Source organism: Rhea americana, unplaced genomic scaffold (genome assembly GCF_003343005.1).
Source record: "Rhea americana isolate MKP2758 unplaced genomic scaffold, rheAme1 scaffold_4, whole genome shotgun sequence".
In the NCBI taxonomy this organism is placed as follows: domain Eukaryota; kingdom Metazoa; phylum Chordata; class Aves; order Rheiformes; family Rheidae; genus Rhea; species Rhea americana.
In genome coordinates, this window is record NW_028186534.1 from 4,461,257 (window position 1) to 4,489,066 (window position 27,810).

The 27,810-nt window shown below is 37.5% G+C and overlaps 1 protein-coding gene across 4 annotated transcripts in view; it reads left to right on the top strand.

Moving 5' to 3' along the window:
* The window catches only part of NCOA3 (nuclear receptor coactivator 3), a 91,240-nt gene that overhangs the window by 31,580 nt on the left and 31,850 nt on the right, over window positions 1-27,810 (top strand). For all 4 annotated transcript variants that reach the window (XM_085314012.1, XM_085314011.1, XM_085314015.1 and 1 more), the window contains one exon: window positions 27,030-27,105. The gene's annotated coding sequence lies outside the window, so the exon portion shown is untranslated. The remainder of the gene's footprint in view (window positions 1-27,029; window positions 27,106-27,810) is intronic.

Here is a 27,810-nt window from a genome sequence, read left to right on the forward strand (position 1 = left end):
TCGTTTTTGCTTGAAAATGTGATTATACAGACTTAGATTTCAGTTAATAGATTACTTATTATGCGGTGATCTAGTAAACACTTTAAATATTACACAAGTTCTGTAATTAGTATATTTTTGGAGACTTGGTGTTAGAAATTCCTAGTGTCGTCTTCCCATCCCCCAGCTTTTGAGCTCAGAGGAGTCTGGTTGCAGCTGCAGTGGTAGGCATCTTTCAGGAAGTGACCTTGGCTTGTATTAATCAAATTCAGAACACACAGAAAAGCTTCTTGGTAACATGCTGACTTGATGTAAAATTTTATAGCATCCATTTTCTTTTAAAATGAGGCCATCTTATAAAATGGGGATATATTTATGATATCTTGCCACTTAACAGAATTTTTTTCTAGAATGATACGGTGTTTAGAGAAGGTAAAATAACAAAAATGGTCTGCTGTTGTTATTGAGAGGATAATATCCTTTAAGATATATATATATATCTTACGTGTGTGTACACACACACACACACACACACACACAAAAGATTAAGTCTTAAGTTACTCTTGACAAAACTATTTAACCTAGCTAGGCTATGGAAATAGTGTCATTTTCTAACTTTTTAAATTGGTATTTTACCTTTTTAAAACAGAATAAAGAAGCTTGGGTAATGAGGCATGATCTTAATCAGCTACAATCTTTATGCCACTCCTAGCTTGGCACGTTTTAGTCACTTACCTCATGGCAGCAGTGTTAAGCTATTCTCCTATTTGAATAGATTAACAAAAGAATATACCTGTGCAAGAAATCACTGTTGTTTGACCTTGTCTACCAGCTGGATAATGTTTTTTATTATTACTATTTTTTATTGGCTGCTCTTAAACTGAGTGGTTGACTATTCCTGAAGCAGTTTGGGGGAGTACTCACATGATTTCCTTCATCTTGTCCAAAACTCTTCTGTGAATTGGGTTATGAAAGTGGAAGGTTGTTGGTAGTATCTTCAGCTAGTATAGCTGTTTGTAAGAGTGTCTGTTTATAACTAGCCTTCCTCAGGACCTATGCAGAGGGCTGGGACCAGAGTATCTTTCATCACTAGAAGGTGCTGTGAAAGCCTTTAAGGCTTTGGGGAAGAAAATTTACCAATTTTCAAACTGCATCTTTCTGCAGAATTAGTAATACCTGACACCTGACTAATACTTTGTTCCCCTGTAGGTTAAGTTGTGTGTATTATCTTAAAAAATCTAACATCTGGTTGCTTTGGGGGTATGGAAAATTTAGTTCTACCTTAACTGGTACCTTCAGCATAAGCCTTTTCTGCATTTTGGTGGCATATTTACTCATTTTTATTTCCTCACCCCTGTGTTCAGACTCTGTCAGTTTTTCTGCCTGTGTTAGAAATCTGTGTGTTAACATATATGTTCTTAAATGCTTTCTGACCTGACTGCTACAAGCTGCCTGTTTGGATGGAATGCTTAATTCCATGGTTTCTATCCTGCAAATGTATACAATAACTTTTCTACTCAGGATGATCATGTTAAAGCTGCTAATCGTTCACTTTTAGGTTTCTACAAAACTCTACCCCTTTCTGCTGAATTGAATATGCTCTTAGATTCCTTTGCCTACTGCACTAGTTTTCATTTTTTTTTATACGCTTCTCAATGCTGCCTTGTATTCTTCTATTTGTTATTGCATTAAACAGAACTCTTCATCCACATCTTTCCTTAGATAACTTTTAGTCCTCTTCCATAGTTTGCAAGGTCCATGAAGGGTGATTAAATCTGTTGCTATGCATGCAGAAGTGTAAAGTTAAAACCCATTTTACAAGATCAAGGGGAAGCCAAAACATAATCATAATTGTCATTTCCCTGTTACTCAGTATTTATTGCCTTCAACATTTTCATCAACCATCCAGAGAATAAAGCTAGTCCCAGCCCTGATTTTGGGGGACCCCATAGCAGACTGGCTCACTGAGTTAGTAATTCCTGTGAGGATACTACCTTGCCAAAGCAATGATAGCTGGACTCTGTAAAGTCATAATTTTTTATGTTATRGTAACTTTAAACTAGAAGTACTCCTTACAAGACAGAACCCAGAACCACTGATACAAAATGCAGCCACATAGAGGAATCCAAATCTTCCACATTCTTTCTTCTAGCTCTGCAGTTCTGAAATTAGTGGAGTTGGGTTTTTTTTATTTTATTTTATTGGCATACCAAAATAAGGAAGACAGGATCTGTAACAAATGTCTGCTCAGTTTTCAGACCATTTAGACTCTTCTGTGGCTAGATACTTACTCAGAAGGTGAGAATTTATATACTTAATGGCATGACTGCTGCAGGAAAGCAGTTTCTATTCATGCTTAGTCAAACTTGAGCTTAGAGCCCTAACAGACACTAAGAACCCGGGCAGCAGAGTTCAGTATTGATACACAAGTATTAGTCTATTATCTGCACTTTCATGCAGATGCCAGGTTGCCACTTAACAATATTCTCTTCACTGCCAGGAGTTCCTTAAAATGTGGTAACGTAGCCACTGAGTAGCTACTCAAATAACTTCCTGCTGCCAAGGATCTTGACCTAATGGTCCTGTGCTGCTTGGAGTTTTCCTATATGCTGTGAGCTTCCTGAGTCTAGGTAGATGATTTATTTCAGCTTGCAAAATAGGTGATTTGAACTTTACTTTCACTGTGGAATGTTGTAAGCTCTTCTATTTTTGCTGGGCCCTTACCTGAAACTTATTTCTAAATTTCCCTCTAAGCCATCTAAGAACTCCCCATTGCAGTTTCTCAGCTGTGGAGGGCATGCATGCACCCTTTGAAAACTCCCTCATGATTCTGGTCATGATTTTCAGAATCATCATATCACTGTATTCCAGTAGCCTTGTGTTTTAATGGGCAAGCTACCTTTTTAGAAGATACCTAAATGGCTACAGTGCTCCTCCAATATTGCCAGTATTGCCAATCGTCAGGTACCAGGGCACACTTAATCTGAGCAGGAGCCATCTCCTCTGGAATGCACATTGTGTCAGTATTACATATTTTGTAAGCCTGGGACAGGCTTTGGGATTTGACATTACGTGGCAGTTTTAGGGAACAGTGGAATCCATCAAGTCAAGTCAAGTGCACCTGAAGCTCATCATTCCTGTCCCTTCCCTGGGACTGTCTGCTAGCTGCCACAACTGTCACTTACCCTGGGTAGCAGGGTTTATACTGTCACAGTATGCGACAATATCATGTGTAGGCAGCTGGGTATTTGAGTAATGTCCAATGTAGGGTAGGTGCTACTTGTTTTCCTGTTGCAAGATTGTGAAGACCTGAAGATTTTCATGAGCAAGAGCCACTGATTCAATGTCCATCCTTCTCAGGGTAGATGTAGGGTATCTTTATGTAGTCTTTTTTTCTTTTTTTCTTTCTTAATCGGAGTCTTGAACCATCAGAGTATTACTGATGCTATGGCGGCTCTGAAGAGTGTCGGAAGCAGCACTCTTCGGGCTGCCCAGTCCTTATGCCAGGGCAATACAGATTCCTTTCTGGACAAGAAGGGAAGTAAATCACTTTAGATCTTGACTGCCTGTTAGGAATCCTTTCCGACAATTCTGTTCGGGTACTCTCCCTCCGCCCCTTTGTCAAGGTCAGTCTTTCCTGTTTGCCAAGACAAAATCTCCCTGCTGTCACTTGGAGTTCCCCATTTCAGAGCCGCTTTGATACTTGCCCTGTATCTGCCCTGCTCCTGCGCCGCCTGACCTGGTTTGCAACTCGCACGGGGGCAGGGAACCCCCTTCTGCAGCGCTCTCGGACACGCGACTCCTTGGACGCTCCCCCTCCGCGCCGAAGGGAGCGACCGGGCGGCGGGGCGCTGCCGGGCGCGGCGAGGCGCGGAGCGGAGCGGCCGCCGCGCCGGGCGCCGCTCGCCGCCGGGCCGCAAGGAGTTAAGGGCCGCGCTGCGCCCGCGGTTGTCTGCAGCCTCGGCGCTCCCATTGGTTGCGGAAAGGTGAAATTGAAACCACGGTAAACTTTTGACCCTGTAGCAGTTCTTGTGGAACGCCTTCCCCTTGCCAAGAGCGGAGGGTTTTTTTCCCCCTTTCCTGTATTTATTCTCTGTGATCGTGCCGTGCTGCATGCAGCCTCTCCGGGGCGGGGGGGTGGGGGGGAGGTAGAAGGGAACAAGCACAAGCAAGTAGTTTGCATGTTCGACTAACGGTAAAGCTGGAAAAAATCTTATAGTGCCAGCTGCCTTTCAAAACTGCTCAGTAAACAAGCAGGAATCCGTTTTTCAACTTCCAAGATGGTTTCCGTGTGGTTTAAAAAAAAGCCCAAATTGATGCTGACTATCGCGGCTAATTAGAGCCTAGAGAAGGGAGGATGAGTCATCAGGCGCGCTGGCATGCTGGCTGCAGTGAGCTCTGCCTCTTAATACAGGAACTTGATTTTTTTTTTTTTAATTTTAAGATTGAAATGGCGTCTTACTGAAATCTTGGGTAGAAATGTTCTATTATTACTTAGTTCACAAGTTGATGTGTTAAATACGCTTTTGCCTCTCGGACTTCTTTTCTTTTTTGTACTGTTTTCTATTCTTGTATATCTTCCTTAAATAAAGGAATGTATTTGTGCAGTCCGGGAAACGAGTAGCACCAGCCCAACTTAATCCATAACTTGCAAAGTGGAGAAGGCTTATGGTAGCCATGTAACTGTACGATTTTTTATTTAGGTAGGGCGACTGCAACAAATTCTGGAGCCCATTCCGGTGCCTGTCGGTTCCATACTACRCAGATTCTGGCCCTGAAAAATTGCAAGTATCTGTGGTCGAGCACATTCTCCTTCCCTCTGTAGCTTTGCCAAACCAGACGAATTAARGCAGCATTACGTTTTCAATGAAGTATGAATATAAGGTTTAGTTAATTCATGTTCCTCGCTTCTTAAACGTGTCCGTCTTTCTCGATGACAAAAGAATAGCTGACTTGGTTACTTTACTGCATCAGCTGCCATCTCYGCCTCCCCCTCGCAGCACAGGTACTAGCCTGCTATTCGCCCGGAACATTAAGCTGCCTGAATGTTAAGTGCCACTTAATCAGGGAATCACTCAGCACCTTGCTTGGAGATAACATTCAAAACTCTTCCTCGACAAAGAAACTTGATTCTTGACTACTTCAGGCTGCTGTTCCCACCTCTGCAGTGACTTGTTCTTGCAAACAGCTTTGTCAGATTTATATAGCTTGTTTATTTTCCTAATGAGAYTAGAGTGGGGAGGAGCCCTCACTGCTATCATTTGAATTTTTAAAAATGCAGTTCAATGAGCAGCTCTTTACTGGTTAAGAAACGTTTAAGTTGTTAGCATAGTAGGACAAGATGGTTGAAGGTTTGGTGTTGGTGTCTGTTTAGAGTGCTCTTGTTCTTGCTGCAGTTTTATCTGGGAATTGAGGAGGGAGTCTCCTGAAGCACTGCCAGCAGCAGCAAGGGAACAATGAGCATAATATGATTAATAGCAGATCCCCTGCCCCCTCTTGTGTGCAGTTCTCCTTGCAACAGCAAAAGAAACAGGCGCTTGTAATGATAGGTGGTGGCTTCCCTGTTTGTTCCAGTTCGTGTTCCCAAGCAGCAGCTATTATATAGTTTATTTTTTCCCTGCTCCCTGTCATTCTTTGTTCTATCTTCACTGTGCTTGTGTGTGTATTGTCTGTCCCTCAATGTCCCTTTCATGGCAGTTCCTCTGCCTTCCCAATGGAGCTGCGCCGAGGCAACAAATCTTACTGCATATCACAGTGAGATGGAATAAATACTGCTCTGAAGAAAAGAAGTGGTTGAGTAACAGCTACTAAAAACTAAGAATCACTTGCAAACTCTATTATTTTAAGTGTCATTTAAATGACCCTGTCTCAAAGGTTTCTCTTGTACAGTTGCATGATTGCATTGTGGTAGCATTAGGTTCACGTGCATTTGATATTAATCTTTGTGAATTATTCTTCTAAAAGTTTAGCTGTGCATATGCTAGAAATGGGCAGTCTCTTAAGCTATTACTGTATATGCCAGCAATGAAGTAGGAGACTGGCAAAAGGTGAACTCTGACTGAAACTAAAGCAGCACAAACCTCACTGAATCTGCAAATTCTGTAACTTTAAAGCGTCTCTTTTTTCCCAGGAGAGCAGGAACTGGCTGATTTGTAGCTTTTGAAGATTATTGTTGAGAGCTAACTGTTCATCATGCAAAAATGAGTAGTACAAGCTTTGTTGCTAATAAAAATAGCCTGAATGGCTATCGTCAGTGCATTTTGTAACCTAAAAGCACACAATGAGCAGTCACAAACTGATAATAAACTCTTGAGCTCTATACTGTTCCACCCTGTTTATTCAGGGTAGACTTTGAGGTTGGTTGCATCTTGGTTTCTTCATGCAAATTGCYAGGTGCTTTGGAGGCAGCGAAATGTCCTTTTAGGATTTTTTTTTTCCCCACCAAGAATCCCAAACTCTGAGAAATTTGGAACGGGCAAGTTCATGCTGAGGTATTCATGTCAACTCTGGTTGTTGTCTGGAGTGAGGAATTCCTCATGTCCTATCTTACTGAAGGAATGGAAGATGACGACGATGATGAGGTTCTATAGCGCAGTCTGTCAGCTAAGCACAGCCCTTTTTATGTTCAAAAAATTCTGTAGTCTGCCTCAAAGTTTCTGCAGGCTTATTCCCCTGGCTCTCCTGGTTCTGGTCGGGTAGTTGCACGGTGAGCCAGCTTCTGGGATATAGCATTAAAGCTAGTCACCTCACAGCCCTGCCTCCCCCATATGAGTTCCTAGGTGTCAGTTCTGGCATAAATGAGATGCTGAAAAATGCAGACAGTAGTCTACAGTCTTTGTTTTGTTTTTTGTTTCTGTTCTTCTTCTTCCCAAAACACGGGCAGTGTGTTTCTGCCTTCTCTGCTTTTTTATTTCCTTTTCAGTTAGAGGTGAAACTTCCTATTTGTAGTGCAGGTGCTGCTCCTGTCGCAGGATTCAGTAAGCAGCCTTTCCTCTGCTGCTTCCTCAATCGGCCCAGGTCCCCAGGCAGCTCTGTTGCCATCCTGCTGGGGATCTCCAGCGAAGAGTGAAATCTTGTCCCTGTGGATTCTCTGCAACAATGCCGTGTAGAGTTTCAGGAGTGTAAATCCCTCTTTGAAAAGCTGTTAGATATGGAGACATACCTTTTGTAGGAAATCAAACGATCAGACTAAAGGTCTTGAAAGCATTTCCAAACAACTTTCAAATCCAGTTTTGCTCTATCCTTGGAGCAGATTTATTACAACAACTTCATAAAAGACAGTGAATAAAATCATTGTGTGTATTCTCTTCCTTGCTAGCATCATCTTAATTTTTCTAAGTTCTCTTGCATGCCATCAGGGTGCAGCGAAATGGGTAGGTAAACTCTGCCAATCTGATCCCCACCACAGCCTTTTCTATACAAGTAGTGCTCCAATATTCTCCTTGCTGTACTGTACCTTGGCTAGTTCTGCAAGGTGCAGTTATAGTTTTATAAGAAGATGTCAGGAAATGTTTAAGTTCATGCTGCTGAACAAGAACTTATTGGAAGAAGATTTATTCAAAATTGCTATAAGCAAGTCCACAAAAAAAGATTTTTTTTTTAAGCTTATTTTACTCTTGACGTTTTTGAACACTTTAGTTAACATCTTTCTTTAAGGTATGACAGCTTCCTGTTTTTGTATGTCAGTCTCATACTCAACACAGGAGAGAAAGTGATTGTATTTTTATGTAAATTGTAAAAATTCATTGTTTTTAAAAAAAACCCTCTGAAAATGTCAGTAGAAGTAAGAATTTTTTTTATTAGTTTTTTCTTCTGTTTCATATTCAATACATTCAATACACATCATGTGTATTAGAGTGTAGCATGTAACTTTTACCAGAGATTTTGAAAATACTTGCATTATTATCAATGTGACGATTTTATCCATGTAGCATTACCCTATTTTCATGTTTTCAAATGTTAACTTCCAAACTTTTGACCTTAGGTAGACGTTGGTGCGTATAATACATTATATTCAGCTGATGAGGTAAAAATTGCATTTACGTGTATACACATGTTAAGCATATGTCTTGCAGCTTTGAACGTTTTGTTTGGGAAATATTAATTCTCATTAAGACAAATCAAAAATAGAAACCCATAACACTTTTTTTTGCATATCAGATTTAGTAACAGCATTAACATTATGTAAACTGGCACTATAATGTAAACCCTTTAAGAGTAAAATTAATCATTTAAAGCTGAAAACTATCCTATTCCTAGCAAATTTTTTAAGGGAGCTTCAGAAGTGGACCAGTAAAGTGTATGTACTTTCAATACGCTGGATTATTGTGAATATATGATTCTGTTTAGTAAGCGTGCAATTCCTAGAAAGCATGGAATTAAATACAGTCAAATGCTATTTCTTACTAGTTTCTGTTCTAAAAAACTTTTTTTAAAAAATGAATTTTCTTTCAATAATGAACATAGTGATTAAGTAGCCATTTTGATATCTTTGCAAACAGTGTACATTTGCTAAATGATGAAAGACTTGTTCTGCTTGGTTCAAATGCCTTAAAGAATGGTGTGATTGTTTTAAAATGTTCAAAACTATGTAATTATCCTTGCTTAACAATCCCCTTAAAGTTATCTGGAAATAATAATTATTTTCGTAGTTAAAAACATTTCTGTTACTCTAAATAGTATGCTGGACTATGTTTAGTCTTACAGTTTCCTGTTGCTGCAGTAACTCCATATAGTGATAAACAGATCACACTGGTCTGCTGCCAGGTGACTTGAAATGGTATGTGACTCCTAAAAATAAAATGCAAGAGTATGGTTGTGATCCTCATCTTTTTAAATTCTGATCAACGGTATAAAGTATATATTTTTTTTCTCCTTAATATCTTACTAATGTCCATACTAAATACTGACCAAGTTTGTCACTCACAGGTGAAAGTCATTGCAGGTGACCTGAAAAGTTTTTTTTTTCCTTCTTTAAATAATATCCATATTGCTAACATCGAGATGAATTAAACCTTATTGTAGGACTGCACTAATAAGGATGTTTGAAAAAAAAAAGTTGAGAAAGTGTGTAATTAAATATTTTCTAAGATCTTTTTTAAGGTCATAACTAGAAATTGTATTCAATTAATGAAGATTCTATTGCAGCTTGTAAGGAATAACGATCAGAATCATTGAGACCATAACAATGAATGGAGTTATGCTGAAGAAATTGAACTACTTCTGATTTTATACTACTACTTTCTTCTTTTCCTAAATTTTCTAGATAGTACCCATTTTCCCACTGGTCTCTTGATATTAATGTTACTTCTACTGTTACTGTAAAGAATTGATAGAATTGATGGCCTTTTCATCTGTTTGTTTTCTTAATCTATTAAAAATTCATAATAAAGAGCTACTTGAAATCTGAGGATATTCATGCCAATATATTGTAAGTAATACTGAACTTTCTTTCACTATGTGTTTYCCTAATGAGAGACTTATTTAATTAACATCCATCCTGCTTTTCAGTAAAATGTAATTTTCTCTTCAAAATAGATGAGATATTTTTCTTTCTCTCTCTCCATCCGTAGAACAGTGTTTCTTTGGTTTCTTTAGTTCTTCTGTCTGAGATAGAAAGAAATCTCTTGGCTGATACACCAATCTAGATGTTAGCAATGAGCAGTGATGGATTCTGACAAAATATCAACCCACCAGGATGTCATTGTCTTAAAAGTGCCAGGGCAATTACAAACAAAGTATTTCACTGAGAAGTTTTTCATATCTAATTATTAAGCAGGCTGAGTGCTTCGTATTAAAAATCCAGTATTATTAAATATCTACCCCCCTTGAGTAAGTTCATGCTGTGTATGTTGCAATCTAGTTTTTAAGACAGACTTGAAAATTTCTGCTTTTGTGTCTCTAGGATTTTATGTACGTAAGACCATGCAGCTTTTTGAGTTAGGAGGACAATCAGTCTGTTTTGCAGAATTCCCATCCTCAGTACTCTGCTATTCTCTCCTTTAACAGAACAGGAGAGAACCGAGCAAGATGTAGTGTGAAGAATACTTCCTGAGTGCATCATAGTGGAAGGCCTGAGGCCAAGCTGGAGCTTCAGTCTTTTTAACCAGTTTGTTAAAAACTGGAGGTTCAGGATGGGATTTCTTTGCTCTAGTTTGGCAGCAAACAGTTTTTTAAACATCTGTTGATCTCAGATACTCATAAGAGGCAGAGCATTTACGTGTATTTTAGTGTTGTTTTGGACTGATTTCAGCAAAAATTGTGGTGGTGATTGCAGCAACTCTTAAATTCTCCCCATTTGTTTGCTGAACTTAAGTGAACTTACTTTACTGTGATCATTTCAAGACATTAGTAATGTATAACCAGCTATTAGAAGTCATGCAGACAGCAAGTCAGAGTGAGATGACGTTAGAAAGTGTCCCTTCCTTAGGGCTTGTTGGTCTCAAAATAATCCACAGATTTTAGCTGTTGTAATTAAAAGCTTTACAGATTCATTTAAAGCAATTAATACATTGGTTTATGACATTTAAAAATTACAAAACAAATCATAACAAGAAAAATAGTTGTCTTTATTTAGTAGCTTGAAGACCCTTGAGAAGTTTAAACTGTAGTAGTAACATTTGTTCTTGCAGGCAAAATATGCTGTATTGCATGACAGAAAATGTCCTTCTATGAATAGAAACAAAAAGTAGTTAGAGTAGTTGTTTCTGCCAGTATTGTAGCTTTTAATTACCCATGAATGTCTCTACTACAGATAATTCAGAAGATCCATGATGTTTCATTTTTCTCTTCAGCAGTTAGTGTCCCTGGAAGGATGATGGACTGGATGACTGGATCTGTTACAAATGTTAACTTTTTTCCTTATCAAATATGTTTATATACTTTTATCTTGTAAAGTCTTCCTACTGTCATCATCACTACCTCCCCCTGCCATGTACATACGAAAAAGAAAAACCCTCTTTTGCATGTGCAAGCACTTAATTCCTGAAGAAAGCTCTTGCCAAGTCCTACATTATTTTTCTTGAGATATCTTGGGTTACTGCTGCTGGAAATCTAGTTGATTTCTCATTGCAGTGATGAACTGTGATTTATTTTCTTTTTTTTTCCAGCTAGTAAATATAATATTGTTGCAGTGAGTTCAAACTTGTGTGTCAAGCTTGTTTCCTGGCTAGGCCCATTTTTGGTTGAATTACAGTCTTTATATCACATTTGTGACACACAAACTGCCAAAGCAGGGTGGGGGGAGTGGCGGTGGTGATGGTGGCAGTGGTAGATGTAAAAAGAGAGGAGGATAACTTCAGCTGCTTGATACTCTCAGGTTCRTGTGACATTGGCCTTAAAAAAGCAAGAGGAGTGTATTAGTGGGTAGAAAAATTAGTAGTGATCTGTTCAATATGTAAGAATTGAAACAGTTCAATTTTGTGCTGTATGTGGGAGTGAAATTGTGTTAAAATGGTAGAGTCTGTATGCCTACACACATGCTCTGTGTGTGTGTACATGTGTATAGTCAATAACAGTGTGTGCTTTGCAAGTGCATAAAAAAGCACTTAACAGTGAAAACCAGGCGAGAATCTTGCTTTTGGAGTTAATTTTAGCATGCTGTCTTAATTTTTATACCTACTTTCTGTATATGCTCAGGTATTTGTTGTAGGAAAATATATTTCTGCCTGTGAAATTTATGTTGCTTTATTTTTTTCTTTCCTTGTGAAGTAACTGTAGGCATCATGATACAGAACTGCAGATATTAAGAATGACTAGGGCTGTAAAATCCTTTGTTTCAAAAACCATTCTGTAGTAGCAAAAATGGGAGATTATTTTTATCATTGCTGGTCACTGATACTGAACAGCAACTGCTATGGGATGGAACGTGGTGCAGTTAGCATGCTATAATGAAATCCGTTTTTGTGCTGTATGTTGCTACAGTGATTGTCTGCAGAACTCATTTTACAGTAGAGTGAAACTCTTAAAAACGTGCTGCAGTACAGGTACTATATTTGCAGTGTATTTTCTCATTTTGGTTGAGTCATCTCAGATAACTTCTCCAGTTTCAAATGTGTGCTAGTTTGCTTGCAATCAGTCTAGAAATTACGGGAAGTGATTAGCACAGATGTAACTTTTGAAGACCTTGGCAAGTCTGTGTGTCCTTCCCTAACTAAGGAGCCTGTATGCCTATTGCACCGATGTTTGTGCTACCTACAAGATAAAATGTAGATGTAAACGTGCATGGTAAACTGTATCCATGTTACTACTCCACTATATTTATACTTTGATAATTATACTGCTTATGGCTTCCCAGCTGAACACTTGCTCAAAGTAGTATATCATGTTAGAATGTTTTAAGTTCAGTTACTTTTGTCTGAGGTATGGTATTTTATTTATGTAATAATGCTAAGTCTTCTCGTATGAAAAAAATAAAAACCTCTTTAATTCTGAGTTTTAGAAATCCTTACTCTGCATAGTTTCTCATGATGCATTGATGGCCAAGCACCTCTTTATTCATTCTCTAAAATACTTTTTGTCTAGGCTAATTTGCTTACTTTTGTTTGTTTGTGACCTAAATTATTGTAATATATTTTATCTTAGAGTAATTTTGAAGGACAATTAGAAGTTACAGCTAATGTAGTATTTAAATTTTTTCATAATAAAATATTTATAAGTCTGAGAAGGAAAACAATTGCTTTTTGTTCACGTTTGTGTATGTCTCTGTTGCAGATTGCAGTACTGCCATTTTTTTTTTCCAAATCTCATTATATTTGCTATTTCTCTTCAAACCCCAGCTGTGACAATGACATGACTAGCAAAGCATCTCATTTTTCATTTAAAAAGAAAAAGGGTTTCCATTCACCCAGCACTGTAAAAGAGAATTTGAAAATATTGAGAGTTTGCCTTGAAGTCTGGCTGAAGAAAAGGGGAAAGCAAAGACCTCTTTGCTTTTAAATGAAATTATAGGAACAGAAAAGACCTTGTGGTTTATTTACATAATAGGGGTGTCCAATTCATGGTATTTAAAAATATTCGGATTGCCGTTGCTAAGATAAGGCTACTAATCTAGGAATTCAGGGTTTCTGCACTGGATCTCAGTTCTTCTCTTAGTGGAAATCAAAGCCCTGAATACCATGTGAAGTGCCTTTGACTGCCTAGGTCCACATTATCTCAGTTTGTATTACTGAGTATTGAAAGAGCTGAAGTATCTTTACTTTTACCTCTAACTTTCTGAAGCAGTTCAAGGAGGGGAAAAAGACAAGTATGTGAAGTTTCACTCCTATTGTGATACAGATACCACTTATTTTTTGAAAAAATAGGATGAGAAATGTGAATTTGACTATACCTTTTTGACTATACGTATTTATAAGCTCAAAATTACAAAAAAAATAGTTGCATAATTCTGATTTTTGCTGAACTATTCCTTCTCATCCTCTCTTAGATTGGCCTTTGGCTGATAAATTCTTGAAATTTGGACTTTTAGAAAATACTAGGTTTTTGGAATCATAGTACCATAGTAGAATAAACCCTACTAGTTTTTCTTAAGCTTAATCTCTACTAAGGAAGCTTACTTGTAAATTTATATTAACAAAACTCTTAGTAAAATCACATTTCATACTGGCAAAGGAGTCTCTGAACAAGTTCTCTGAATAAACTAGACTGTAGGTAAATACATTTTTGTCACTGCACTCAGGCAATTCAAACATAAAAACCTTTTTTACAAGCTTTAACAAATTCAAGATGTCAAGAAATGTTACAGTGATCAATCCGAGGGTCATATAGCTCATGAAGTGATTCTGTACAACTTTCGTTCTCTTTTTCAGGGCTATTTTTTCCCCTCAAATAAGTTTGTAGAGCGAAAGAGCAGAATTTTCTGTTTGAGTAAATTTTCTTTTCTTTTCTTTTCTTTTTTTTTTTTTTTGGTGTTCAGTTGCTTAGCTATTATCCACATTAAAGTCTACAAAAGCCATCTTAATTCAAATCTATTCTATTTACTCTTTTAAGAATCTATATGAAGAATACATTCCCAATGTGGATTCTCTCTTTTTTTCCATACGAAATTTCCTCCTTACACTCACTGTAATTTTACTAAAAGATGTAATTAAAACTTTCTTTTGTTAATGTTGCTGTGAGTTTTACATTCCTTTCTACTTCAGTGTTTTGTTTTCAGTATGATCTGGTTTAATCTATAAGCTCTCTTAGTGTTTCTAGAGATTTTGTTTTAAGTTATACAAAGATCTTAAAGCATTAGTTCCCTGGGTATTCTGGCAGAGTTGCTGCAACGTGTTTTTTTTATTTCTCAGCCAGAATGAGCTCAGGCCAATGTTTCATCTAGCACCATCTTCTGTTTCCCAAAAGTGGCAGATAGGGAGAGTGGGAACCTAGACAGTTTGTATAGTCCTTCCACCTGCAGCATCCACAGAGATTGCATTAGAGATGTTAGTCTCTGCTTGCTTCCTTAAGTACCTGTTCATGAAGCTGTTGCCCATAAATTTGTCTTGTCCCTCTAGAACCCATCCTCATCACCTCCAGTGATCCATAGGCTCCAAAGCTTCACTATCCACAGGCTACAGAAGCACTTTTTTCATCAGAAAACCTGCTAGTGTCACCTAGTGCCGCTTAGTACTGGGACTGAGTAAATATCAGTTCCAAACATGGCTTATCCCCTGTCTTCCTGGTTTTGGAAACTTCAGTCAGCTCTGCCTCAGCTTCCAGTGCTCCAGACTGAAGAGTCTTTGCCTCTCCTCATAAGGTGACTGCTCCTGGATACTTAGAGCTGTCTTTCTGTAGCTGCACTGCATTTGTCTTGAGATGCCAGAACAGGACCATCGAGTTGTGACTATGGCATGTTTTTATAGAGTGACAAACAAAAGTTTTAATCTCAGTGTTCTTCCTGATGGTGCCCAGCCCTTTTTGTTCACTGTTGCTAAGCACTGAGCTGATAATTGCAAAGAGTTGTTGCTGATAACTCCGGAACGCCTCTCCTGGGTGTTAACTGCGTGTTCCGAGATCAAGCAGGGCTTAGGTCTTAGGTCCCTCTGAGAGTCCCTGGCAAACTGTGAAGGCTTTTCCCTTTTCTGAAGTCATGCCCCGTTGACTCTTTCTCTGCAGACATTTTTTATCCATGTGCTTAGTGATTGTATTCTGTAGGACAGCTTCTACCATATAACATGGATGGAAATCAGAGAAGGAATGAACATCAAATTCACTTGTCCATAGTTCGCCAGATACCCTCCAGATTTCTCCTTGTAAATAGGAGTTGTGCTGGTCACTTGCTAGTTCTCCAATATAGTAGCAATTTGTAATGACAGAGTATACAGTTTGACCAGCAGTCTGAAGAGTTGCCTTTGAATTCCTCTTGGATGAATGATATCGTGGGGACTGATTAACATCTATTGTGCTTGGTTTAATGCTTGCTCTGTATTTCCCTAAAACTCATCTTACTCCTACAAGCTGTTTGCTACAAAGAACATGCTGGGAATGGGAATCTCCCAAGTATCTTCTACACTAAAGACCAACACAAAGAGGCTCTCAGAGCTATGGCTTTATCTCCTCCCAGTGCCCCTTTTGTGCCATTGTCATCAAGCGGTCCGCTGTTCCCCTAGCTGCCTTCCTGCTTTTGATGTATTTAAACATCTTTTTACCCTCAGTTAGGGAGTGCTGTGCAAGGCAGTCTTCACATTTGTTTTTAGCTCTTGGTTTCCTGTTTACATTCAACTTGCCATGCTTTAGGGGCTTTCCTATTTTTCCCAGGTGGATGAGCTTTCCACTTTTTAATGCTGACCTTTTCGCTATAGTAGCCTTCTTAAGTTTCTTGAGAACCTTCTAGGTGTTTTTTGATTCTCTACTCCAGAATCTGCATAGGTGTAGCAGCTATTATCAGAAATTCATTTAAGAGCTGTGGAGGGTTTTTTTTTTGTTGTTGTTGTTGTTTTGTCCCTTTCAGTCTCTCTCATCACCATCATCCAGGCACAGAGTGACAATCTAATCACTCTTCCATCATGAGTGCTGGGAGTATGTGGTGGTGTCCTCATGTATCACTAGAGATGTGGAATTTCCTATTCTGTGCTGTTACTAAGCTGCGTATTGTTTTTAAACACAATTTATAGGAGAATAATATTGTCTTTGAGAATTTGTTTCATTTGTGTGCACACGCATTTGTTGATTAAATTGCTGGTTTCCTCTTCCTTTCTGGTGAAGACTTTAAAATATTTGGCTTTAGTACTTTGGACTGGAGCTAAAAAGGATGTGAAATATTGAAAAACTAAATACAATATTGTGAAGTGTTAGAAACTGTAGAATGTGTATTTCATGTAGTCTGTATGTCTTTGTTTAGTGTGGAAATGTGTTTTGGAAGCATTCTAAGTAGTTTTGAAGATTAAACCTTGACTCAGTTCATACACTTTAGTTCATACTTAAATCCTAAATTTGTAAGTTTAAAAAACCTGAGAATTTGTAGTGGTTGTAATATTGAATATTTTTAGAGTACCTGTGAGTATTTTCAGGAAAAAATCTTGTTAAAAATGAAGTTACGAGATTTGAAATGCCTTTTTGCACTTACATTAGATGTATTCAAACCCAATTAATTCAATTTTAAGTAGTACTCCTATAGGTCTTACAAAGATTCCTCTAAATACTAATTCAAATTTGGAATTAAATTAAAAAGTCATCTGTTTTAATCTGTGAACATCGTGTGATGAGCTCTAGTAAGAACATGATCTTTTTTGTTTTCTGCTCTCTATTTTAGCATTTCTCTCTTATTCTGATCTGGTTTCCTTGATGCCCAGACAGTGATGTTTTTTGAGGTTCATACAAATGCTAGACTTTATTTGTTCCATGGATATGTCCTTTTGTTTGCTTTTATAAAATGTGTCCATCATACCTAACTGGTTACTTTTTCCTCTCCTCCTGCAAAGGATTCCTTTGTTTTTTTTCCTGCTTCTCTGTGTTTTAGTCTGCTTCATGACTTTCATCCATTTAAAAAAAAACCTGAATTTAGTTAAAAATTCAGCAAGAAGCAAGACTAATCAAGTTATGCCACATAATGCTTCCTAACTGCATTTTACAGAATTATTCACATCTTCATTTTCCAAACAAAAAAGGCATGYGCCCCCTCCTCCCCCAGCTCCGCCGGAGAGGCCTTATAAGGAGTCTATTGTCTCCATTCACACGGAGATGGCACAGATGTGTACACTCGGCTGAATTCTGTTCTCTCTTGCGGCTCTAATGACCGCTGCTCCTTTGATTCCTTTCTCAGGCAAATTGGCATAGGCTATACAAAAAGAAATTTAGGTCACAAATATCTGTACATTATTCTACTTGAGTGAGAGGGGAGAGTTGATTCCATATGTGCTTGTATATACTGTAAGTATATGGCAAAATATGGTAAAATTAATCTGATCCAACAAACATGAATTTACTGTCTTAGACACTATAGGCAAAGGAGTGTACAGTTTTAGTGTGAAATAAAAACTTGCAGTTAGAGTGTTGAAACTATGATTTTTTTTTCCTATAGACTATAACCTGATTCCTTGTGTTCATGTGCATCTGTACTGTCAAAACAACTGGACGTATTAAGAGTGATTAATTTTAAATTAAGAACCTTTATTTTTTATGTAGTTACATTTGAGAATGAGTATGTATATGTTTGTTCAATTTTGAGAGAAGCCAACTAGCTTCCCTCAGTACCAGATTCCCTCCTGATCTGCCACTACAGTGAATTTAGCATTGTAGCTCCAACACTGACTTTCTTTGAAATATTGGAACCCCAAGCATGTTGCGCCTTTTGCCTTGACACAGAGACCGGTAGCAGTAGACAATTTGTACTTGCTTATGAACAGATATGCAGATGTTTGAGTTGAGCAGGTAGTACCCATGGTCTTTTATTCATTCAGATTGTGTTTTTTTTTTTTTTGTAAGCAAACTAATTCTTTTTTACATGCTTCTCAGACCTGCCATTATGTGTAGCAAAAGCAAGCGTTTACAAAAACAGGAAGCTATTTTGTGTTTTGCATTACATCTCTGAACTGTCTTATACCAACATGGCTTTTATGGTCGGCTACTTGATTTTTCAAGTTAAAATACTAGCAGGTCATGCTCTTCATCACTTCTGTAGGCTGAGTTTTGCATGTTGTCTGGTCCTTCTTTTTAAGTTAAAATGAACACTCAAAAGGTAAAAATTTCACCGATACAGCATAATTTCTCGTTGTTTTACAGGATGCAGTGATTAAATCTAAACATGTTAACTAAGTTATTTGAGCTGTTTCTCATTATTGTTTGTCTTTTTTGTTGGTGTTTTGTAACAACAGAATACTATTCCCTCAAATATTTATGCCCCTGAAAGTACTGTTTATTTCAACTGGCTGCAAATTCATGGCAGCAGGCCATGCGGTTTATGGAATGTTGCACCCTTGAAAAAAGGTGGGTTTTTTGGTTTGTTTTTGAGTGGGTAATCAGTATTTCTGATTGTCTAGTGCTGTCTTTGATGCATTGTAAGGACTGAAACTAAAAGCTTTCATCAGGCATTATATTGTGTTGTGTTCTTGGTACTCATACTGTAGAAGTCCTAAGAGATTGAAATTTTTCCAAGGCTAATATCAGAATCTATTAATTKTGTAACAACTTATATTCCTACAAATGCAGAACAGGATACTGGGCTTGTTTATACACTAAAACAAAAGATTATTGAAACTGCGGTATCTGTTGGGTACCCTCTACACTTAATTTTCTGTTGTTTATGTAAGCAAAAGGCAGACACTTTTTCCTTTTTTGTAGTCAAAATCAAAAGGGATCTTTATATTGATGGCTAGGGCATTGCAGTAAATTTTGAAGTTGATCTGATATAATTAAGATTCAAGAGTTGTGACTTCAGAGGTCTTTATGTTGGGTGTAAGAACTTGCCTCACTTGATCAGTTAGAGTGAAAGTGGTTTTTCGTATCATCAGCCTGACAAAAGATTAGATCTATTAGAAGTTTGCAGCTTCTCCCAGGAGACTCTGTACAGGGATAGAAACAATTATATTTCACTGTTCCCCAGTACTTTTACAAAGGCAAAATATAGCAGAGCTTTACAGGAATACTCACAAGCATAAGGAGTGCTCTTCAAGGATTTGCCACAGTTTCCAGCTGTGGATAAACTTCTGTGCCTGTTAATAATTTGTGATTTGTGATTATTCAAGCGCTAGGAAATGGCAGATGAAGTGAAGAGGCTGATAAACTAAATGTGTGGTGAGATGATTAATGACTGTGCTGCTTCAGGCGCACAAGCATCAACTAGATCACATCTCATCTCTAAAGAGGAACTGGTGCCAGAAGTAGAACAGTGGAAACAAAACTCTGACTAAAGCTCAAAGGTCATTATAAAAAAGTCTAGATTGCTTATAGATTTTAGTTAAGAGGCCTGCTTTTTGAACAAGCAGATATAAAAAGAATAGATTTTTTCCAGTAGTGCAGTTGTAATTAAAAAATATTTTTGTCGCTGCAACTTGACACTTGAAAGTGTTTACTTCTTAAGCTAAACAAGTTTCTTAAATTCCAACCTCCCTACCCACTGATTTGAGTAATCAGGAGTTGAGTAATCTCAGTTAACATACAAGATTCAAAGATTAAATTGGAAATACTGGGGGGGGAATATCCATTAAAAATAATAGCTGTAGAAAATGCAACATACTCATCTACTTTGCATGTTTTTTCTGAGTGGTTTTTTTGTAGGGAAGTTCAAAAGCTGGCATTAAGCTGGCTGCCTGCTTGACAGAGATCACGTGTTAGAAACTGATAGCGTGTATAGTAAATGTTTCATTCTGACAAATAGCAAGTCACTTTTTCTCTTGGTTTGAAGGTAGATTTTGGTTTTATTAGTTTTTGATGCAAATGTTACTTTGCAGCTGTAAAATGACTTCTGTCCCTAAATTTAAGCTTGCAATGGGCAAGCTTTCACAAGGCTATTGCTGCTGTTTTGCCCAATTTTAAACTGCTGCCCTGGAAAACTCTTGATTTTGGACTGATCTCATTCTAAACACACTCTGTATAAACTATTGTCTCTGTAAAATGAGTGAGGTTTTGGCATGATAGAGTCTGATTCAGTTAAAGCAATGCCATAGAGCCGGAATGAGTTTATGCTAGTTGTAATACTGTAGTCGTGTTTAATTTGCCTTTATCTGGAAATTCAAAAAGCAGTGTTTGCTTCTTTGAGACGCTGGTAGAGTAGAATTCGAGAACAACAAAAAAGCATGTATACAATATATAAAAACTTATTTGGGTACATTCAGAGTCTTAGGATGGAGGGTGGACTTGTTGATGACGTGGGGAGAGTTCACAGGTATTTAGTGAAACGAAATGAGTTTAGTTGCTTACATTTCCTGTTTTCACGAAGAAATTCATAAGCACTTTGTTTTTCAAGTATCGGATCATGTATAGCTACCTCCAAGAAAATGAGAATCGTTGCTACTGAAAACTTGCAGACTGAGTTCTAGCTGTCTTGARACTATGTTTGGAAAGTGGCTTCCCCCCTTTTAAGGGGAAACTAATTCCCTAGTCGTGGTTAAAGTAATGTAAGAGATCTTGTATCTTTGGTCGTGTAAGAAAATGTCTCTGTCATTGTAGTATCTTACAGGAGCTACTGTAGTCTATAATAAGAAAAAAAAAMCATAATAATTGCCTAATTTACCAGAGCTTTAATTAGTGTAATGATACTAAGGATGGTAGTGTTTTTCTCTAAGTATACTATTAAACATATTTTTGCAAAGCATGCATGGATTAATAGAAGTAACTGTTGTGTGTAAGTGTCAGTGTTTCAACAAAAGCACTGGCTAAACTTTGACAGCTGGATTTTGCCGTCTGATCACCCTTAATCTTGAGTTCTGGAAGATTTGCAAAATTTGTGCTTTAATGTATAAAAGGAAATTGAAACCAAGTGAATGTTAAAATTTTCATAATAGCCTCAAAGATGTACTTTAATGTTTTTTATTCAGATGCTTAAATACTTCATCTTTTTACACTTCTTTATRGTAATCAAAAAAGCAGGTCAATTCGTGTTAAAATACTGAAAAAATGATGTTTTATGACTGTGTTTTGTGCTTCTTTAAATCATGAGGTTAGTTACAAGTTTCCCTTTTCCCCTCTCTCACGAGTACCCATGAGGCCTGTGTCTGCTCTGAGTTTTCTCTTCAGCATCTCAAGCCTTTGCCAGTTTAGGATCTAGTTTTCTTTTCGTTTTAGAGTAGTGTGAGGTGGACGTGCAGCGTGCAGCTCGCGTTCTCCTCGCCGCTCTGTGGCTTACGTAAGGAGCCAAACGGCCCGGCGTCACCCGTGAGTTCAGCGTACCTGCGTTTGGAAAGCGATTCCCTCTTTAATGCTTGCTGCTTCCTTTGTAAGATCTACTGAGGCCATTTTCTCCTGTAAACAGAACGTGATTTTGGTAAATTTCCTAAGCTTTTAGGATTTTTTTTTTTTTTTTTTTTTTTAGTAACTCTTTATTTGGAGCAAATAGTGCGCTGTACAAGCTTATTCCATGGGAATTGCCATCTGTGTCCAGGATGAAAAGGGGAAGTGTTTTCTACTTTTAGAACTTTGTTAAAGATTAACACAGAAGCTAAGTAGATGATACACACTTCGGCCTGCTCCTGGCTTTCCTGAGTTCCTGCCACTGTTAAAGCATCTAGCTGTTCAGAAAAGCGTGCTGGTGTCTGTGCTTTCTTACCAGCTAATTTGCTTCATCAAGTCCTGTTACAGCAGCCCAGATACCCTGTCCTGTTCCTTTGTTTGTGGTGGCTGAATTAGGAATCTTTTTCTTTAAATATGTCTTATTGTATCTTTAATTATTTTTTAAAGAAATGTTTACTATTTTTTTTTTCCAGATTCAAGTCTCTAAAGATTTGTCTGTGTTGAAAACATTCTAAACATACTCTAAAAATGTTCTGCTGCTGCCAAGACCTATCCTGAAAGCCTGATTCCTCCTTGCAGTACAGCAGCTAGGAAATCGGTCAAGGTTAAAGGCCACTCTGGAGCCCCCTGAGTTTGCCAGGTCTTGTTGCCAGTGCCGTGTAAGTAGGTGGTGGCAGCTGTATGGTATTCAACTGCCTTTTACTCACGAGAGCTGTATCCTGACAGATGAGTTTAGCCAGCTGGGTTGTGAGGGCAGCGTTGGGTCTGAATGTGGACGGTCACTCGTTCTGTAAGGAGACCCGTTAACCACCTTCCTGCAGTGCTTTGTGCAGAAGGTGGCAGGTGAGAAGCTTTCACAAGTGTTCTGCAGCGTCTGCTCAGGGCATAAAGTCCTTCCTTGTGACGGAGGGGTTCACCAGAGCCCCTCATTATTCTTTTCTCTTTATTATAACAGGGTATTATAGCTACTGCTGGGGCTCTCAAGTAGTGGCGTATAGGAAACACTAGCCAGTAAGGACATTCCCAAAACAATCCTGCAGAAGTGCTCAGGATGTGTCCCAGCTCTGCCTGTCCTGTAACTAAAAGCGCGTGAGTGCAAATAGTGTATGCAGAGCGAGCACGGCTCAAGTTAATTGCCCTATCTGAAAACTAGCAGGCTCRTGCACGGTGCTTCCTAAACATGGCAGGGAAATCGGTAAATGAAACCTGACACGGCCTGAAAAATGATAGTCTGCCTCAGATGGAATGTATAATGTGGAAAGGATGCGTGCAGAGTTAAAATTATTTAACATGTTGCAACAAGGTGTGCTTCACTGTCTCCCAGATCATAGCTCTTTTTTTTTTAAACTGACAGTCCTGATTCAGTGAAATCTCTGAGTTTGTTATTTATTACCTAGAAAATGGGGCTCTTTTGGCCAAAAGAGTGGAGAGGGAGGAGGAAGGGAAGTGAAGAGTTATTAAATGCCTACATTTTGGAGCATTTGGAGCATTTTACTGGTACTTATTGTACTGATAGAAATGCCAAATTAGGGTAATGATGTATCAATACATTTAGCAATATATTTTGCTTTTTCTTTCATAATGTAAGTGTAGATGCTTTAATGTTAAAAGATAATTAAGCCTTTTAAGTGCAAAATAGTTACAGTACACCAAATCGTCTTTATTAATGCTGTATGTTTCAGGTTTGTTATCTGTTTCTGTAGTTTGTTACATTGTATTGCCAGATTCACAAAGATCCAGTTAAGAGTTGGTGGTATTTGTTCCGTCTGTTCCATTTTTCCCTGCACAGATTTTAAAATAAGTTGCCCTAATGTACAGTCGTTTAAAATGTAGTACTTTATATTTGATTTTCTTTTTAAAATGCCATATTATCTCTGGAACACTTAGAGAGGATTACAGGTATAATCCTTTTTCTTCCTTCTTTCAAAATGTTGCCTTTGTGTTTAACATATGTATTCGGTCAAATGTACTAGATAGTTTTAAATACATAGTTTTAAATGTTAAAAATATACTATCTTTTTAACATTTAAAATCAAGTAGCTTTTGCTATCACACTTGCTATCTGCACCACAGGCAATAGTATGGCTTGTCAAAATATTCTTACCAATTTTTATTAAAATTGTGTCCAAACATAKTAACTTTTCAAATTTTATTTTATTGCTAAGACTAACGAGGCTGATCTTTATTCTTCAGCTGTTATTGTCATTTGTGGCTCAGATTTGTGATAATCGTACCTTTGTGCGAGTATATTGTTCTAACAGTGGCTGTTCTCCGTTTTCCTTAGTAACTACTGTGTATGTTCAACTTTGAATGAAATCCTAATGTATTCCAAGAGGTAACTCAAATCTCCTATCGTCTCAGCTTATCCGTTAGATTTTTCTAACACAGGCTCTCCAGCAGGACAGTATTACCTGGTGCCCGCGACAGGCTTCATACTGTGCCCTTGCCCCCGAGCAGTCCCACCCAAAGGCTGATGTAATCTGCTATGTGTTTTAAACATTTTTCAAATGGATTGAAATTTTGCCAATATGTATACTTAAATTTGAAAGCTGGGCTGTGTAGCTTGTGAGTTTTGCTCTTGCAAGGTGTAAACGGAGTATACGTGTGGCTCCTCCTGAGCGTGGGGAGATCAGTTGCAGCATGTTGAGCTCTTTGAGATCAAAACATGCAGAGTGATGTTTTTGTGTAAGCAGTCTTGCTCTTTGGGTGAGCAGTTTTGAGACAGGAAACAGAGTGCTCACGTGAGGCCGGCAGTGCTGGTGTGGTGAGAGCTAATGGAGAAGCTTGCTGCAGAGGCACAGATGCCAAATGTTTTAGAATACTAAWGGCTTTGAGACCGACAAATGCTTTGGGTATGACTGTGCTTTAACACGCGCACTCAAATAGCTTAAGCTAATTCAGGTAAAGTAGAAGAGAAAACGGTGTTGAAGGGAAAAATATATGCACATATAAATCTTAAGATTTTCCCTGTTACCTCTTTATTCAGAAGAGGAAGCAAGTAGCTTTAGAGTGTGGATAACAGAGTTGAACTGTCAGCTTGCARTAGGTGAGAGTATGGGCTTTCATTAGCAGGACAACACCAAGTATAGAAAAGAGGAACATATTTTATTTTTTCATTTAAATATCTTAGATGATAACAATGTAATAACTTACTGGATTATATAATTTTAATGTTCTATTTTATATATAGTGGTACCTTAAGGTATTATTTACTTTCAATATATGGCAAWTTTTTTAATGTACATTTTGTTTGGTTTATGGGATACAGCTTTCTGTCTCAGCTTTCTTTGATGCAGCCTGGTCTGTAGAATAACATTTAGAGTATCTGTCTTGATTACCCTGCCAGTTGTCAGTCCTCATAGGATGGTCCTCTGAAGTGTTCTGCTGGACTCAGTTAATGCAAGTGCTATTCCAGATACTCTTCATATCCTTCAGAGGCCTTCCTGTAAGATTATTCTTTTACTGCAGCACTTCTTTTGGAAGCTGTATTCCATCTTCTATTTCAGACAGCTTGAATGTTTACATCCATAGAATGAATACTCTGCTTGAGGGGAATATAAAGAGAATATTCTGAAACTAATTAAAATAGTGTTAAGATTTTATATCTTAAAACTTAATATATTTTCAGGCTTTCTCTTCTCTCCCTTTGTATTTCCATTCYCACAGAATGCTTTTGATACTTGTGAGAATTGTTACATGGGAAGAAAAAGAGCATGGTTCATATGGATTTAGCGCCTTGATTAGCTGCAGTGGTTGAAAGTTTGTGACATTCATGTTTTTGAGAAAGAGTTACGAGTCTCAAATTTCCCTCATATTTCTTCAGTGTTTTTGTGATCCAGCTGCCATGCATAGCCCAGCTTCTTGGTGAGACTCTTGTTTGCAGTTATGTCAAACCACCTCCATGCTTGGACAGATGTATGCACAAGTTTATTAAGCTATTGTAGAAATTTGAGGAAGGAATAGGCTGGAAAAAACTGAACACTGTGCAGAACGATGGCTTGCGGATTGATTTTTTTCAAATGCTGGAGTGCTGCTTGGCATGTCAGCGTAGTCCACCAAATCAGATTTAAAATTATGGGAGATGTTTGGTTAATCTCTAATTGTATGTATCCCTGCATTCACCATCTGAATGTGATTTATACTACTGCTTTCTTTCACAAAGTCTACCCAGCAGAGATGTCAGTAAACAGGTTTTGAAGCCCTTATGGGTGCAAGATCCCAGTGAAGATAAATGGCAGGCTATAACTGAGTATGATACAGGGTTGTTTTAGCATTTTTACAAAAATTAATAGCCAAAAGATTTATCTTCCATAGTATCCAAACAAACATCTCTGATACTGCATCCTAAGATTTCTTTTTTTGTGTATGTGTGCCTTTGTTCTGGTTCTYATGATTAGCAAGAGTAAATCAGCATAAAATAGTGTTATAGAAGTCTTTAATTAGGAGACAATTTACYCTTGATGCTTATTCTTATGTGACCACATTGTCAATCAACCTTCCAATTGGTAATTCTGGTTCGTATAAATAAAGCTACAATCAGTATTGTCAAAGGGGTAGTTAAAATAGTAGTGAATGTATAGGCAACCAGTTGATATAAAAAGCTTCAGTTTAATTTCTTAAGAAATGAGGTACTTGAGTGAAACGCCTGTACCTGACTGGTAATGATTATCTATTAAGTAGTCTGTGTAGAAGTATCAATTTTGAAACTCGATTTTGGATAGGACTATGGTGTGTGCTTACATGTGAATGTCTCATAAATATTTCCCAAGAGCAATTTATTTTTCTAATTAGCTTGAACAGCTTCTGCTTTACATAGTGCTTCAAGCAGTTTTTAGTAAATCAATTCAATCACACAGCTGTTGTTTGAAACTTTTCTTTAAGTTACTGTAATTCTCTGTAGAGACCCAGAATCACACTAATTAGTACACTTAATCATACCTTGTATAAAATGCATGATAATATGTATTAATCATTCCCAGAATTTCAGAGAAAAGCAGAGTAACAGAAACCTGAGAGTGTTGATAGCTTTGAAAACAGTTTGCCCTTCTTGTATACTGGTTATGTACAAAGCAGTAACACTGACCTAGTGTGGCCACGCACTTAGTTTTCGCTTCCGGATCTTAACTTTACAAAACGTCTAATTTGGGGCTGCAGCTTTTTATATTTAGATTTAAAAGTGACTGCCTGAAGCTTCGAAGAAGAGACATCTCTAGTAGTTTTGATACTTCTCCAAAAGGAAGGAAAATACTTGAATACAGCTTTAAAATCTATATTTAGTCCTTATGAGAAGGAAAATTTAGCTTTCTGGTGGCGTTCGGGATGCTAAGACTCAGGCTTTTGAAGTGTTGAACACATAGTGGCGTTGAAAATTTGTGAGTGGAGCTCCATCAGTGTTACAGATGACTTCCTTCTCTTTCTGTATAGAAAACAGAGGGGRAAAGTGAAGCAAAAGCTCACTGAAATACTGTTCAAGTGTGACATAGTATCTGGAACCTTCCTGATGATTTACATTTACTACTTACTGTAAATGAGTATTAAACTCATTGGACAGATTAAAATATCTGAATATTCAGTGTTTTCTTTACTTGTTCTTAATTACATTATTAATATCAGGTAAAAAAATGAAAAAGCAAGCATTGTTTTTTTTTCCCCACTCATACGGCCTTTTCTGTTTTTCTGTTTTTCAGGATGTGACTTAAAATGACTTCTGATTCTGAGGGTCCTCTGAAAAATATGCTGTGCTTGAATGTTTACTAAGGACAAGTAAGTAACTGATTTCATTCTTAGACTATAACTACCTGAGAAGTTATTCCTGTATCATTTTTAAAGCTAGAAATTGTGTATATAGATATAGAAGAAGCATGAAGTTYCTAAAACAAACAAACAAAAATACTTCACTACTGCAAGACAGTGGGTTTTCCAGGTTTGTTTTCTTGTGGATTTCTAGCTAAGTAAATGGGAATATCGATTGTTTCAGCAGTTCTTATAGCAGAGGGAACTCTGCATAGCTTGAATATTTTGAATCAGAAGTTTCACTGGAAAGCTGTTGGACTGTTTATATATATATGTTTCTGAGGGAAATATAAATCGGAAATAGCACRTTTTCACTGAAAATATGCAGTTGCTGAATCAAGTGTCCTGTAGGTTTATTTACATCCAATTAAATTAAAAACTTTACCTTCTTTTCAGTGTGAATGATTTAGTTTATTACATTTTGCATCTTAAAAAGCTATCTGAATTATATCTTTGTTTTTAGAAAGGAGGATTATATTTAATATATTTTAATGTTATGTACATTATAAAAAGTTCCAGGATATCTTCACAGTTCTTTGGAAAGGACTGGTTTGATCTAATTCTTTGTAATTGGCTTATTCAGGGAAATGCTGAGAGCCAGTTTATGCTTTTTCCCTAGAGAAATTTTCAAACAAAAATTCAGCTCGGACAGAAGTGCTTCCAACCCTGGAACCA